The sequence below is a fragment of the Tympanuchus pallidicinctus genome, unplaced genomic scaffold (genome assembly GCF_026119805.1).
Source record: "Tympanuchus pallidicinctus isolate F22 unplaced genomic scaffold, pur_lepc_1.0 scaffold5, whole genome shotgun sequence".
Lineage (NCBI taxonomy): Eukaryota > Metazoa > Chordata > Aves > Galliformes > Phasianidae > Tympanuchus > Tympanuchus pallidicinctus.
In genome coordinates this window covers 67,239,491-67,255,587 of record NW_026294769.1, presented here as the reverse complement: position 1 = coordinate 67,255,587, position 16,097 = coordinate 67,239,491, and the positions used below count along the sequence as shown (strand labels likewise).

The 16,097-nt window shown below is 41.7% G+C and overlaps 1 protein-coding gene across 3 annotated transcripts in view; it reads left to right on the top strand.

The window, feature by feature from the left end:
• Positions 1-4,376: 4,376 nt before the first annotated feature.
• Positions 4,377-16,097, top strand: part of ASAP1 (ArfGAP with SH3 domain, ankyrin repeat and PH domain 1) — a 137,634-nt gene continuing 125,913 nt past the window's right edge. The window contains exon 1 of one of the 3 annotated variants that reach the window (XM_052704806.1): positions 4,377-4,831. The gene's annotated coding sequence lies outside the window, so the exon portion shown is untranslated. The remainder of the gene's footprint in view (positions 4,832-16,097) is intronic. The other 2 variants (XM_052704808.1, XM_052704807.1) reach the window with 2 other exon arrangements.

Here is a 16,097-nt window from a genome sequence, read left to right as displayed (position 1 = left end):
TCTCCCTTTTTTGTCATTATAGCAAAGAAGTAAGAATGAAAAGGAAACGGAAAAAAAAAATGACCTTCTTTTTTTCCTATGAGAAAGAAAACTATTAAAACATAAAGAACAACTGAGAATGAAATGCACACAGCCTTCATGCATTGGTACAGCATATGGTAACCACCATGGGTCAAGTGCTTCTTGTCAAGGCAGTTTCTAATTCCTGGACCTTCTCCTGACGTCAAGAGGTGTTGCTTAATAAATGTGCCCCCAATAAATGTTGTTAAACCTGTTGGAACATAGCTTCTGCTATATTTCACGGAATGAACAGTGGGGAAAACAGCAATGTCTGCTGTTTAATGTAAGAGCACGTGGCTTGCTGCTGGATGAAGGGGCACGGTGCCTTGGTGGGTGCAGGAATGCCAGCAGGGATGCAGTTCTCAGGAGTAAACCTCCTTGACTGCTTGTTTAGGAAGGAGCAGACCGTAATGAAATGGGCAGGGATCTCCAAGCAAACGTTCAAATTGAACAACAGCTCAATCAAAAGGCAAATAGTCTCTAAACTAGCTAATTACTGAAGTTTTGTGAGAAAAATAATGTTTATAGATTATGGGAAGCTGTATCAGTATTAGTGAAATCCTTTTGGTTAGCATTTTCTAACAATTTGTTCTAATGTTTGCTAAGACAAGTATGTTGTTGTAAATCCTCCTGGAGCCCCCAGTACAAGAAAGACAAAGAGCTGTTGGAGAGGGTCCAGAGGAGAGACACAAAGATGATCAGAGGACTGGAGCACCTCCCCTGTGAAGACAGGCTGAGGGAGCTGGGCTTGTTCAGCATGGAGAAAAGAAGGCTGCAGGGTGACCTCATTGCAGCCTTTCAATACCTGAAGGGAGCCTACAGAGGAGAGAGGAATCAACTCTTTGAAAGGATTGATAACTGCAGGACAGGGGGAAATGGTTTTAATTTGAGGGAGGGGAGATTTACGTCAGACATCAGGGGGAAATTCTTTACCCAGAGAGAGGTGAGATGCTGGAACAGGCTGCCCAGAGAGGTTGTGGATGCCCCGTCCCTGGAGGTGTTCAAGGCCAGGTTGGATGGGGCCCTGGGCAGCCTGGTCTAGTATTAAATGGGGAGGTTGGTGGCCCTGCATATGGCAGGGGGGTTGGAGATTCATGATCCTCGAGGTCCCTTCCAACCCGGGCCATTCTGTGATTCTATGAAATACAGATAGAGTGTGAATATAGATGTCAGTGCAATTGTGCTGCAGTATTTCTCTGACAGTTTCTGGTAGCTATCAAAAGATGTGGTATTTCTGAGTGCACAGGGAAAGTCCCCACTCAAAAGGAAAAGTCAATTAGTTTCATGCAAATATGTGAAGTCATTTTTTCAAGGGTGTAAAGCTGCTATGTGACGGAAGGGTGAAGCTTTTTTTCTCCAGATGTTTTCATTGTTTTGCTGAAGTCTTCTCCAAATCCAATTAGTTGGGTGGTAGAAGTTAAATAACCCATCTTTGTTTCCACAATTTCACAACTCCTTATAATGATAAGGTTTGTGGTTGAAATATGAAAAATAACAGAGCTTGGGGCTTTGCAGGTTAATGATAACTCATCCACAATCATTTTGCTCATAATGTCAGTTATAATTTCCTGTGCTTTATCTTTCATATACATCGCTAAACCCTTTTAATCCTTAATGAACTGATTTGTCTTAATTCGGTAGCTGTAGAGTTCTTTGTTGAAACAGTGAGAATTTCACTCTCTGCTGTTGGTCTACAGAAAGTTATAGCCCAGGGAAACACAACCAGGGAGCAGGAAGCTCAGCTGCTTCCTGTGGATGCATTAGGGGAGGTTTTTTTAGTTTAAGAGCAAGCATCTCCACATCTGCATTAGGTAAAGCCACTGCCTTTTTTCTCAGGTGATAGTGGAGATCTTGCAGCTGCTGCGCCCTCTCCGGAATCCCCATCCACTCTTTTAGTTTCGATAACTGCTGGCCTGAGTTTGAAGTTTTCTCTCTACTCTGCTTCTGCCAAATATTTCTGTACAGTTTGTTTCAGGTTTCTTTTTTTGTTTGTTTGTTTTAGTTTTGCTATTCTACCTACCACATCCCTTTTCTCCTTTTCACTAAGGTACAATATCTTACAATGAAGCTTTTCAAGAGGCATTTGTCACCAAATGATACTTTTCACAGTAAGCACAACCTTTTGTCAACCTTTTCTCTACTAGGGAAACAAAATTGTAACCACTTTTTGTGGTTCTGCACGAAAGCTGTTGGAACCTTTTAATAAACTGATAGATGCCCATTGAACATAACAAAGAATTTTTTTCCCATTTGGAAATTTTTCAAGACAAAAGCCAGTTTTGCAGCAAGCACTTGCTCTTCTGCTCACAGCTCACTGAAGGTAGCTGGAGGACGCTGGGCTTTTAATTACTGCTTTATCCCTCTCACCTTGACCTAACTGTGTCCTGGCAGGGAATGTTTGCCTACCTTTAACTGATTTACAGCAGATGTTAGTGGCAATAAATTATATCCCACTTCCCTCAGCTCTTTTTTTTTTTTTTTTTTCCCCTAGTACTGCTTGAATGTTTTCAAATGAAAAGTCTCTTCAACTTAAAAAGGCAATTTCTTAAAATATATATTTTGAGGCTTTATAACTATTTTCTCCTTTCTTTTTTTTTCCAGTTAAATTGAAAACAAAGGCAATGCTTTGTTCTTTTCCTCTGTTTTTATTTTCCTTTTGCTACTGGAAAGAGTGGCAATAAAAGGTGATTACAATAGGAAAGGTGAAAAGAAGTGACAGCAGAAGAACTTCTATGGAAATAAGTGAATAACTGAAATAGCTCACTGGCAAAATATGTGGAAAAAAAGGGGGGGAAAAAAACAACTTCCCCAAGATTTTAATTTTTCCGTTTTTCCAGCAATTCCCTCCTGACATCATCAAGCAACCATTTGGTACTTGTTTCATGTATCATATGCTAGGCAAAGGGAATGACTTCATGCCTGCGAAGCAAAACCTTTGTTCTTCTACCAGCCCTGTGCACAGATGCTGCCGCCTGCACTTCAACAAAGTTTGCTGGGGTTGACTTCCATCAGCAGCCTCACACATCCTAGAAAATAGTGGAAGAACAACTAGGAATGGGAGGATCTGTCCTGGAAGTCGTGTCCTGACTCAGAACTGGGCTGGTGACCAGAGGATACGGGAGGCAAAGATGTCTCAAAATCCTGTTTCCACCCCAGTTTCACTGCCAGGTTCCCCACAGTATCACCTGGACCATGTATAACCTATCTCAGCAGAGCAGGTGGGATTTCCAAACTTGAACACTTTCAGGGAACACTGTAACCAATGCCTGTGAAATCCTCATCCTGCAAACACTCAGAGCTTTGTTTTGGGTTTTGAAATCCCTATGGACTTCAACGGGACAACTCTCGTGTAAATTTTATTTTATGAATTACATATGTGGGAATGAAGGGTCAGTTCTACATCTGTCTATCTTTAGGTCACTGATTTACACAGGGAGGCACTCAAGAAATTTGTGGATGTGGCACTGAGGGACATGGGTGAGTGGGCACGGTGGGAATGGGCTGACAGTTGGACTAGATGATCTTAACTGTATTTTCCAATCTTAATGATTCTATTATTCTATTTTGATAGGAAGTGCTATTGCTTTCTCTTATTGTTGTAGCTGATAGAGTTTTACATTCGTAGTTTAACCAAGGTAGATTATGTAAATAAATAAAGCAGGTAAAAAGACTAAAAGGAAAAAAAAGTGATGTTCTCAGTGTTACAGAGTGAACCAGAAGACACAAAGATCCAAATCCATAATCCAGAAACAAGCAACCGAACATTTTTCATCTTAATTTTCCTAAGGACTGCAGAGTTTGATCCTGAATTCCTTGACAACATGAGAGTTTTCAAACTCCCCTCCTCCTTTAAGACCTCCCTAATTTTGGGGGTGCTCTTCCCTCCACTGCACCAGCCCTACAGTAAATCATCACTGGGACCCTCCAGTGTCCCCCAGACAGGCACATCAATCTTCTGTTACAGCCAAAGAGAGGGAGAAAGCAGAGGGAGAAGTAAAACCGGTTCAGGAGTCTCAGGTTGACAGCACACAAATGTGTGTGTGCACCCTGAGTGCAACATCACCCCCAGAGGAAGAAACCCTACCTAAAAATCACTATGTAGGAAGAAAGAAAGGAAACAATCCCCACCAGGATGTGAGGCTGGAGGCAGCGAGGGGAGGGCTGGGAGCTCCTGGGGCAGCTCAGTGTTTCCAGGCACTGCAGCCAGGACTGCAGCCTGCCACGGGCAGCAGAAGGGTTAACTGGAGAGGCAGCACGTTAGCTGTATCTGTGGAGATTATGGCGTGTTTATCCAGTGTTCAGATTTCCTGTCTGAGTGTTTGGATTTCCTGAAATCCCTGCTATCAGCCCAAGTGCTGTCCACCGAGCAGACCCTTTTCTCTCTCTCTCTTTTTTTTTTTTGTTAGAAAAAAACTTCCATTTTTTTTTTTTTTTTCACTTTGCTCACATGGTTGGCTTTCCTTCCTGCTCTCTTTCCAGTTGTAGTGCCTGTGTCTGCACACCGGTCAGGACATTTATGGATGCAGAGCAACACCCTTAGCCTGCAGAACTCTGGGCTCACCGTGCACTGGATTTCCTCTCTGTTTCTTTGTCGTTTTTTACTTTGGACTTTTATTTTATTTCATCTATTTCTTTTTCGTGGAAATAAAACCCGAAGAAACATGGTCTTTTCCAGAAAAGCACGGGAGAATATTTTTTAGTCTGAGATGGAATAATGGCCTTAGGTCTGAGGAGCACATCTGGCATGGGAATTCAGCCTGCACACATCCCGGTGAGTCGCAGGCGTGGGCTGGGAGGGTGCTGGGTGCCGTGCAGGACAAAGGCTGAGCGGGGCTGCAGAGCTGCAAAAAGCAGATGGGTGAAGCTGAAGGGAAAACTTTTTCAAAAGGAATCACCAAAGTCCATTTTTCGTTCCTAAAATGCACATTGCTCTACAGCCTAGATAACAGCTAGGTAAGCCTTTACATATCAGGCCAGATTCTGTGAGTCCTTACCCATGTAAGTAACTTTTACTCACATAGAAAACCTCAGTGACTTTAGGAAGAGCTGCATAAGAAAAGTATTGCAGCATTAGGACCACATTTAGTAAACTGCAACGTCTCAACCTCTGTAAAAATCATCTTAAAGAGAATTTTACGAGTGGTATTGTGTGCTTTCTTGGTATTTCATGTTTTATTCTTGATCTACTTTTAAATTTTACAGAAAACTCACGTTCCAACTATTTATCCTATTGTCTCTTAACTAAGTTTGCTGGAAATGTATTTCATGCAGCAGTGTGCTGGGAGGCCAGAAAGGGGCTTTTGCTGTAGGAGGGAAAACACTGAGTGCTGTGCTGCCCTAGCTGGAAAGTTGCATTCAAACACTGGGCTTAACTGAGGTTTTAACTTCATTTTCAAATGTGAGAGCCCCTGGCAGCATTACTGCTAGCCTGAGGTGTTCTCTGTTAAACCATGGCCATGAGCACAATGGTTTGTCTGGTCTCAAAATCAGTGAATCAGCATTGAAAAGGAAGAAGATTCTTCTTTTCAGACCTCTTTGGAGCAGATTTCATTGCCAGCACTCCTGGAAGCATTGTGGCAGGATGATGTGGAAGATAAAGCATCATCACTGCTGCAGCTTTCCTTGTGTCCCTTAGCAGGAGGCCATGCTTCCACTACAGATTCCTGAGCTGCTCCTTGGACCTGATCCAGGGATTTGGTTCTCTAATTTCAGGGAAAAACTCGATTCAGAAATTGCTTATATACTCAGAAACACCTATAGGGAAAACAGCCTTTATTTTAGTCCTGATTTTCATTAGACTACTGAAAATGTCCTGATCTGTAGCATATAATATACTGCATCTATGCATACTCAAAAGACTTTAATACTTAATTTTTTTGATTTAACGGGAGAGAATACCTTACTTTTTCATACCAACAAAGAAAAGGAACCATTTTCCTAATTTTTTTCCAAAGCTTCGAATTTTGAAGTTTTAAACTTAATAATTATCTGGTGTTGCAGATTTCTGCACAATCCTTTGAATGTGATCTTGCTGCTCTTTTTTAGGATTTTCTTCAGAATTTGCTGAAGGTTTGTATGAGACCAGTCTGGCCAAATCCTTGCCTTTTTTTTGCCTGCAAGCCTTCAGGAATTTAGTTATTAACATGGAACAACACTGAAACTGATGGTTTTTTATGCATTGAAATGTTGGTTCCTGCTGTGTACATAGGTGGGCACACTCTGTGTGCCTCCAAAATGAGAGGCAGGGCAATGAACTCTTTACCTGATTTAGACTAGACCTAGTGCCCTGCCTGCCCAAGGCTGCAACTGAAGTGGCTAGAGCATGTCTCAAAGATGGCGTAACAGTCAAAGCATCATTAAACGTCAGTTAAGTGCAGAAAACAGTGCACTGATGTGGACAGAAGGGGAAATGTAAAGACTTCTGTAGGTCTTCCCAACTCTAGGTGTGGAAATGTGGTTCACTGAGTGATGAGCCTTGGATTTGGCTCAATTGGTTTTTCCCTCCTTTTTGCAGGACAGTCAGAGCTTTCTGGTTTAAGTCAGGTTGGAAATGCTGTGGGAACAGTTTTTCTGGTGGTATTTTGGTATTTCCTCTTCTGCTCACGCCCAGACCAGGAAGTGCAGAAGCACAACCTTCAGCTCATTGTGTGCAGGTTTCTTTTTATAAATGTGAATTCTCTTTCCTCCTTCCCCTCAGCATTTTTTTTTTTTTTTTTTTTCCTTAATAGCCCTTACAAAGGTTTAAGTCTCACTTAGATTTAGACTATGGGATCTTTTGAACTTCTTTACATATCTGTACCAACCATTAAATTGTTCCCTGATAAATGATTATCACGTTAGTTTGAACCATCTAAATGCAGTATTCCCACCTCAGCTCTCCATGCCCCCAGATTCCTGTGCCAGTGTTCCCCAGCAGCTCTTTCTGTGTTTCTGCTGCCATTCACTCCCATACCTTCAGCAGGTTGAGGTCTGCCTGGACATGAATATTTATCTGTCCAGTTGCCAATAGATAAATAGATTAATAGCTACTTTTTGATAACCAACCACACCATTAAACTTTCTAAGATTAGATATGTCCTGTTCTTTCTTTCTCTCATTCTTCTTCCCTTTTCTGCATCACTGAGGAAGTTCAACTGATGCACCTTTCCTCCAAATGTCCAACACATTCATCATCACAACTGCTGGCCCTTCTGCCTTTCATACTGTTGTTGGCATGTGCAAATAAACAGTTATGACAGGAAAAGAGTCCTGCACAGCTAACTTCATGCATGTAGTGATGTTTCTTTGCTCAGAGATAAATGGACCAGAGGAACTAAGCCTCTTTCCCTGAAATTGTTCTGCACACTGTGAGGTTCTAACTCCTTCTTTTCATGTTATTTTCTGGAAAAAGCAAAGAATACAGTTTTGTCTTTTATCTGAGCGAGTACAGCAAGTAGATCACTTTTGGATTGTTTCTTCAAACCTCTTCTAGACACTTTGTAGGGTGTTTAATCAGCCATTATAAACAAAAATAAACTTTATCATAGAATCATAGAATCGTTCGAGTTGGAAGGGACCCTTAAAGGTCATCTAGTCCAACCCCCCGCTATGAACAGAGACACCTACAGGTCGATCAGGTTGCTCAGAGCCCCATACTGCCTGACCTTGAGTGTCTCCAACTGTGGGGCATCCGCCTCTATGGGCAACTTGCTCCAGTGCCTCACCAGCCTTTTTGTAAAAAAACTTCTTCCTTATAACCCTCTTCTCTTTTAGTTTGAAACCACTTCCCCTGTTCCGCCACAGCAGACCCTGCTAAAGAGTCTGCCCCCTTCTTTCTTATAGCCTCCTTTATATGCCGAAAGGCCGCTGAGGAGGATCTTGAAGGCACATGGTGAAATAATTATCTGTATTTACATTTGAGTCTGCTCTCATAAGTACTACATGGAACAGATATGCCAATCACATTTGAAAGCTGTCTCAATATGGGACTTGGTTTGTAAGACAATTCCTTCAGTGGCTTCATAGTCCTCAAAAATATGAGGAAATACAAGCAGAGAGCACTTTCATTAAATAATTCTATAAATCAAGAAAACCTAAGTAGAGACAACGGAATTGCCAAGAATTTTAGAGCTATAGGCTTGCTTGGAGTATTTGTTTTCCCCTTGCCCTTGGCTTTAAAGTTGGGCTTTGGGTTGCAGTAATATAGAGGGTACCAGATGAAGAGGGAAGCACTCTTTGTCTCCTTATCCAGGCACTAATTAGTGTGAAGATGGGGAGCAGCAGGGCTCAGCCTGCACTGCATACCATACCAAAACTCTTTGCTTGGTTCCCCTAAACTACAAAGCCTGGCTGAGCTTTCTCTGAGACACAGCGATGTTTTCCCCACATCCTCCCCTATCTCAAGGCTGGAGTTAACAAAACCCATCTGCCTCTGTGAGTCAGCAGAAAAGTATTCAACTTTTATAAGAGTTAAGGGATATGGGATAGGGCAATGTCAAAGTGCAGAAGTCTTCCCCCAGCTTTGGGTTCACACAGCATGCACTGGGAGGAGGTCGTATTTTCTGTTACCATTCACCAGGCAGGATGATTTACACCAAATTGACGATGCAACCCCCAGTGTTCGGGGCCAGGGCTGTCAAACAAGTCTCTTCTCATCAGCAGGAAATGCGAACAAATGGGAAAATGCCAACAAGCAGCACGCACCCCAACACAGTGGCTGTGAGCAGCTTGGAGAAGTCAGAAAAAGCTTGATTTTATTCTCATCAAAAATGAAAAGGGGAAGCCCCCCCCCACCTCCTCTTCTGTCCCCTTTGCTACCACCCTGGTTCAAGCAAGTCAATCTGTAGGTAGTTGTGTGGGGGGTTGTTCTCAGTGGTTAACCACAGAACAATTCAAAGCATGTGGCTAACTCTGAAAAACTGCAGTGGCAGTAGAGAGAGTGGGGGGCTGCAGCAGGAAGTCCTGTACAGCCCGCAGCACAAGGAGGAAAACAAAACAATACTCGTACGTCTTCAAGCCTCCCTGCTGTCAATACATGGCAGCACTGGGCAGATGTCTTCAACAGTGTGCTGGGCAAAGCACCCAGCAGGATGCATGAGGCAGAGAAAAGAGGTGTCAACCATGGAGATGGCATTTCAAGCCTCAGCTTTCATATATAAAGCCGGATAAAAAAATAACAAACAAGTTGTGAGCCTTGAGGTGAAGCAGAGCACTCTTAGGAGCATTGGGTGATCTCCAAGAGAAGTGCAGGGCTGAACGATAAGCAAGGTGGCACTGCTGAGGGGCAATAAGGGGCATGGTGTAGGTTGGGGTGGAAAATGCCCCAGTGGAGCTCTGTCTCACAAAACCTGAATGCGTTGGGCAGAGAGGAAGTGCTGGAGGAAGGATTTGCACAGAGCAAATGGGAGCAGTTGAGTGTGTAGTGGAAAGTGGCCCTACGTCTGCATGGTGCCACAGCACAGACTTGGGAGTAACAGCCAGTCTTAAAAGATTTGGTGCTTAAAGAAACCAATACCACTTGAAATTGCTGCACTTCCACACCAGAGATCTCTGTGAGACACTCTGTGAGTGTTTTGTAGCTCCCTAAAGTTCATGGGCTTTTAATTTCTACTCATTTTCTTTGTACCCCCAGTCTACGGTTAGGGTGGTGAGGCACAGGCTGCCCAGAGAAGCTGTGGATGTCCCATCTCTGGAGATTTTCAAGGCCAGGTGGGGCCCTGGGCAGCCTGGGTGGGTGGCAACTCTGCCAAAGGCAGCGGGCTGGGATGAGATGATCTTTGAGATCCCATCCAACCTAAGCCATCATATAATTCTATATAAAGGAGGACCTCTCTTTGAATACAAACATGCATGTTTCTAAGTGATACCTGTGCAAATAATGTAGTGCAACTAATCTTCACCTAACTGCAAGCCTCATTTGTAATTCAGCAGGTAAAAATAACACATCACCAGAATCACCCTTAACTTAAGAAGGAAAATAGTATTTCAATTCAAGCTGTTTATTCAGTCTGCTTTGGAGAAAGGGCAAAAAAAGGGCTAGCCTGTTACACTGACTGGAGCAGTGGCTTTGTGGCATGAGGGTGGGGTGAGATTGCATCTGGAAGCCAAACTGTGTCCCCAGGGTCCTGGGAGAGCCTACAACTGCATGCTCTTTGCCATTCATATTTACCACTCTGGGGAAAAAAGAAGTCAGCTGTTAGCGGTCAAACCACAGCCCACTCTCTTCTCATTCATCCTTGTAGCCAGAAGGGAGCAAGTACGTGAGAAATGAGAGACACACAGCTGAGGTGCTCCTCAGCACTGCTGGGTCAGAAAGAGGAAGGTGTCTCCTGCCAAGGCTGGTGCAGCTGCATGCTGTTTTTAATGCACTTGGCCAAATGTGTAGAAATCAATTTTGTTCTGGCCAGAAGTGCCAGCCAGAGGCACTGGGACAAGTCTTATGTTATCGAGATTCAGTATAACACCAAGGACTTAGCATCATACTATGGTTCCATATCAGAACATAAAACTGCCCAAGCCAATGCTTCAGGACTCTGTCCCAGTAGTGGATAAAAACTTGTGCCTACAAAGCAAGAGCTAAGCAGGACAATATGCGGTGATATTTCCCCAGATGACAATCCCATTTTCCCAGAACCTTGTCTGAAGGACTTCTGGAGTCAGAGATTGTACTTACATTGTACTTATCCTGGATCGACACTGGCAACATGGATTTGTGTTATTTTTCCCTTAAACTCACAGACATTTTTAGCATCCATGAAAAAACCTGTTTGAGTTCAACATGCAATTAGATACATTCATGGAAGAAATTTTGTCTTGAATTTACAGCTGTTAAATCACTACTAACAGTCAGGGTCCAATCTTTATCTCCTGCCTGATTTATAGTACTATTACAAAGCAAGTTTCGTGGAAATATTCCAGATTTATTTGTGAGTAAATAAGATCTATGCCAGCACCGTGGAGTGCATAGATTTATTTTCTCTAATTTAGAGTGTAACTATATTGCTGCTTTCCTTCTGCTTTCCAATCCAAGTTGTTTAATAGTCACACAAATTAGCATACTTACTGATATAATCATTTACCTAATGGTACATTTCCCATAAAATGTGGAATACTGCAATCTCTGCTGATGTAGGATACTGCCTCCATCCATCTGATCAGTGGCAGGTTATAGTTGCACATCCTTTAATAATTATTTCAGCAGGTGTCCTTTTATTGCTGTTCATAATTAGTAGCTGAGTACTTAGTAAAACTTGCTAGGATCAGAAATTCCTACAGTTCAGAAGTTATCTATATTCATGAATAAAGAAAATCTTCATTAAGACTCATAGGTACTATAATTATATATCAAATGTACAGTCTTAAAATTATCAGCCACCAAGGCAGAATTTTGATCTTACACTTGTTTTGGATTAATGCCATAATCTGAATCCAGATTTAATCAGTGGTGTCAGCCAAAGCCCTAGATCTCATGGGTCATTTCTACTTTTTCTTCTTGCATTCTGTATTGATGAAGTTGTGGTTGAGAAGGAGCCATGTGTTCATGTGTTGAATCTACTTGTTGCACAGGATCATCTGTAGCTGGAATTGGACTCAGACAGATCTAATTTCCTTACCATTGAGAATATCAGACTTAAAGGGAAGGACTAAGGATTAGTAGGTGACTGCAAGTCATGTTTGCTCCTGTGTCCAGGAGCCACATGACAACCTACCTGGCTCCTGGTCTGGGCTAGAGAAATCATCTGGTTGTTCGGATTTATCTTTTTCTTCCCAGAGTTCCTGGGAAGCTTAGAATAGTAATTATACTGTTACCTCTATGAGGTAGTAGATGCATGTATGCATATGATCGTAAACTCTTGTGCTTCAATCCTTTTTATACCTTCAAGTGCAAAGAACAGCCTGGCTGTGAGAATGTTCTTCAGCCAAATCCCTCCCTGCTTCATGGATCATTTCTAAGGCTGCTTTTCACCATTTTAAATGTGATTCCTTTCCCAAAAAGACAGAAGAAGCCCTAAGTCCTAAGCAACTCCTTCTCAGGGCTGGGTTATGCAATAGGCTCATGCCGTGAGTCACACTGGGGCTTCCCAAGCAAAGTTGGCCAATCCCTGCAACTTGAGTAAGAGAGCTGAGTTTACAGACGAATGACAATGATAGATCTGTTCATTAGGGGGCATAACCCCAACCCATGGCTAAAACAGGAAGTCTTAGACAAGTCTTAGACTTGAGTGATGCTGGATGACGTACAAATTCTCATTTAGAAGAAGAGAAGAGAATCTTCTTGTTGTCCCTGATGTTCTGAGAAAAAAAAAAAGAAAAAAAGAAAAGGAACTTAAATCACAGAAGATGTTGAAATGGAGTTTAAATCATGTGTTAATGAGAAATCATGTGTTAATTAGAAATCTGTAGCATTTGTAGTCTAGTCTCTGCTCACAGGGTTGGGGCAACTGCACCACACGTGTATGTGCCCTTCTGTGACTTTGAGACCTTTCTGTCAATTCTAATGGAGGAACAGAGAACCTGAGTGCTCCTACATATTTTGTAACAGGCAAATGGAAAAATACAGTCTGTGACCCCTGACTACCTCCTCCCCAAGAAAAATGCCACCTCTATGAAAGAAATATAAAGGGAAAAAGTGAGAACTTCCATGGGATTGAATCACTGTGCTCACTTGTGCTGGCTGCCTGGAGTGGCCACATTTTGTTTAGGCAAGTGGCACCACGAGACTTTCCTTTGTAGATAAAAGCTTAAATCAGTAACTTTCAGAAGCTTGTTGCCTAAAATTCAGAGCCTCAGATCATACAAAGTCCTGAATAAATTATTTCAAAGTTCTTTTGAAAGTGAGGTCAAGTATTTTAGCTCAGTAATTAGGATTTCAGCAGACAAGGGCACTTCCTCTTGAGTTTCCCAGTGCAGAACAATATAGCTCAGTCTTGAACTGCAGAACATTTGTTTTTGTAATCCAAATCCTTCCTAAATTCATCAGCTGGGCCAGATCACTGAAGATAAATGAATTTGTGCCTTGGAGACCCTTGGATCCCTCCAGAATGTGAGCTTAGAAAGAAAAGCAACAGAAAGCCCCAGAAGGCACACTTGAGTGTTTTTACTCCTTAGCACCTCTGGCTATCTGCAACTTAGTTGACTAGATTTAGCAGGAGATGAGAGCTGGTCACGAAAACCAGAACTGTGCAGCCTCACCCATCTCCCACTCCAGATGCAAACTTCAGGGGTTTTGGTCTGATTCCTACAGACAGAAGAAAGGAGGATGACAGTGACCAGGCAGCATCTCTGTGAACCTTGGCAACACCCTCAGATTTTGACTGCAGTTATCACGAGAAAATGTGTTTCTGTTTTGGCCTTTCCTGTGTGTGTCAAAAACAAATAAGATATTTGTTGGGATTTCTTCCTGAGGAGGAAATAGGATCATTCTTGAATGCACTAGGCAGATCAGGTTCTTTCAACAATCAGAAGATATGTATGTGGAATTTCAACATTTTTAAGCCTTCCCAGGATATATATTCAACATTAATTTTTAATATTTGTTACTGTGCTGGTATTGCAGCAAACAATAGATCTAGTAGATATAAAGAAACTTAGCCTAATTTATGCTGTTAATGTAGTCTTTCTCAGAAGCAGAAGCTATTAACGAGATCATAATTTCCCTCACAGACACTATTTTTAACTGGGGAAGAGTTCTCTCAGAAGAATAATAGACTTATATCTCTGTAGTATTTTCCCAATCAAGAGAAAGAGTTGCTTGAGGATCTGAGCAACTACTTCTTGAAGAAATGATGAACAGAGAGCTCTGCAGTAAATCAGAATCACAATAAAATTAAAAAAAAAAAAAAAAAAATGGCTGGGGATTAATGACTGGAATGTGAGTTACTGAATTAAATTGATTCAGATGTTCCCCAGAAAAAATCTGAGATTCACAATGCTCTTTGGTTTTTGTTTTTTGCAAAGGAAGATTTAGCTTGATTGCTTCAGAACTACTAACAATTTCTAGACCAGTAGAAGTGCTCTTAGCGGCCTGGTCTTGATTAAGCATAGCAGAAACAGAATTCAGATCCTCCACAATTTCATTATCTGTTAGTGTATGATAGACAACATTAGATATTTATAAGATGTTAGAGGCTTGCTTTGGTTCCTCCATCCAAGGGCAGGTTCATGAGTACGGCTCTGCCACAAAGACAGAGCCCCCTGGATTTCTAAGTCTGCAGTCAAAACCCAGTTGTGCCACTCATGGTCACTGGTAGCTCAGGTGGCTTTTCAGTGGGCTTTCTCTGAGAATCTGCTTTCAAGTGTCCAGCCTTCCTTTGGCTCCAAGCTAACATTTGGCTTGGTATTTCAGTCCCAGATTTGTTCGACTCTAATCCTGAGCAACAAAATATTTATGCTTCTAACACAGTTCACTGAAGAGGCAGACTTAAAACTCTAAGCCAGGAACTGGAATTGAATCTTTCAGTTCGTGTTGGTGGCTTTTTTTAATTAGAGATGTCTGTTCTTTTGTCAAGATCCAGACTCAGTTCATGAATATAATGGAGGAAGGAAATCAAAGCTGTGTAAGTCACTGACTGCGTTCAAGATATCAAAACTTTTTCTGCAGTTAATTAATATCATATGCTGACCCAGAAGTGAAGCAGGTCTATAACCTGGAAGATAAAAAGGCTCAGTCAGGAGGTGCAGTGCTGGAGGTACTGCACATCTGCCTTCTCATCTGTTCTTGGGAACCTGGCAGCAGTGCTTTAGTGGCTCTGCCTTATTCTCTGCTACCTAGGCTTTTGTAAAAAATGGACCTAACAACAATTGCCTAGAGGCAGGAGAAGAAGAGAAAGGCTGCATTATTAAAATCCAGAATCTAACGCCATTTTGATATTCATCAAAGTTCTCAGAAACGAATTCTCCCAAGATCAAGGACTTAGTCAGCCCAGTTTTCTCCAGCTCATTTAGATAATTGTCCCTTGAAATAGTTGTCTTTCTCTATCTTCCCCTCTTTTTATTTTTTTAACATTGGCACTTGGCAAGTAGTCACGTAGCAGGCAGCTCAGCTCTGCTGCTGCAGAAGAGCAGAAGAAACCTCAAGTTTCCCACCATGTACATCTCCAGTTTCTGCAATGAGAAAAATGTGCACCATGAGTGCATACAAAATATTCATCTCTCTGTCACCCACTGACAAAGTAGCAATACATCAGCCAATTAAACTAATTAATACATTGGTCAAATTTACTTTTCTGTGAAGTGGTTTATTAAGTAATAGGAAAGGCTTAGAGAGGTAATGCATGAGTTATTCAGTATTTTTAACTATCAGAGCCTAGTGAGACAAATCCTTGATGCTTTCCTATCTTCCTGAAAGCTATGTGACTTGATTGCTTCTGTCTCAGCATAAATTCATGCTGTCACTAAAAAAAACAGTACCAGCATAATCGTTTGAGCTGAGAAAGGAAACTGATACAAATGAAAATGGAAAACATGAGGTTTAATTTTCAGCTGCATCATTCTTCTCTCAGTAAAAATATCTAAATGCATATTACAGCATATGATTTTTGTATTTTATGTATGAAATTTCTTCTAGACAAAATAAATCTAATATTATTAAAAGTTCTCATCAGTTTGCCACTGGCAGGTATGGCAACATTTGTGGTAGCACACCCAACAGATAAAATTATCATAGAATCATTGAACCGTTTGAGTTGAGAGACCCTTAAAGGTCATCTAGTCCAGCTCCTCTGCAACAAATATCTACAGCTAAATATTTCCTGGGGGCTTCCATTAAAAGCTTATCATTTAATTTTTGTTGTTGTTGTTCTGGCACCTCTTCTTGAATGTAGGATGAGGGCTATAGTCCTGTATGTGGTCAGAGTATGGCTTGAGCAGAAATAAGAAAACCCTGCAGCAATGCACTTGGGGCATGCAGCACCTTCAGGATAGGTGTCTACCTCTAGGCTTAGCTCATCACCCTCTCTTTTAGTCAGTAGAATGAAAGAGGCAGTTTAGGCTGTGATTCATCCAACCTTTGTAGATATCTCCTTTAGTATCTATATTTTAAACATCTGCTCTTCCAGCAT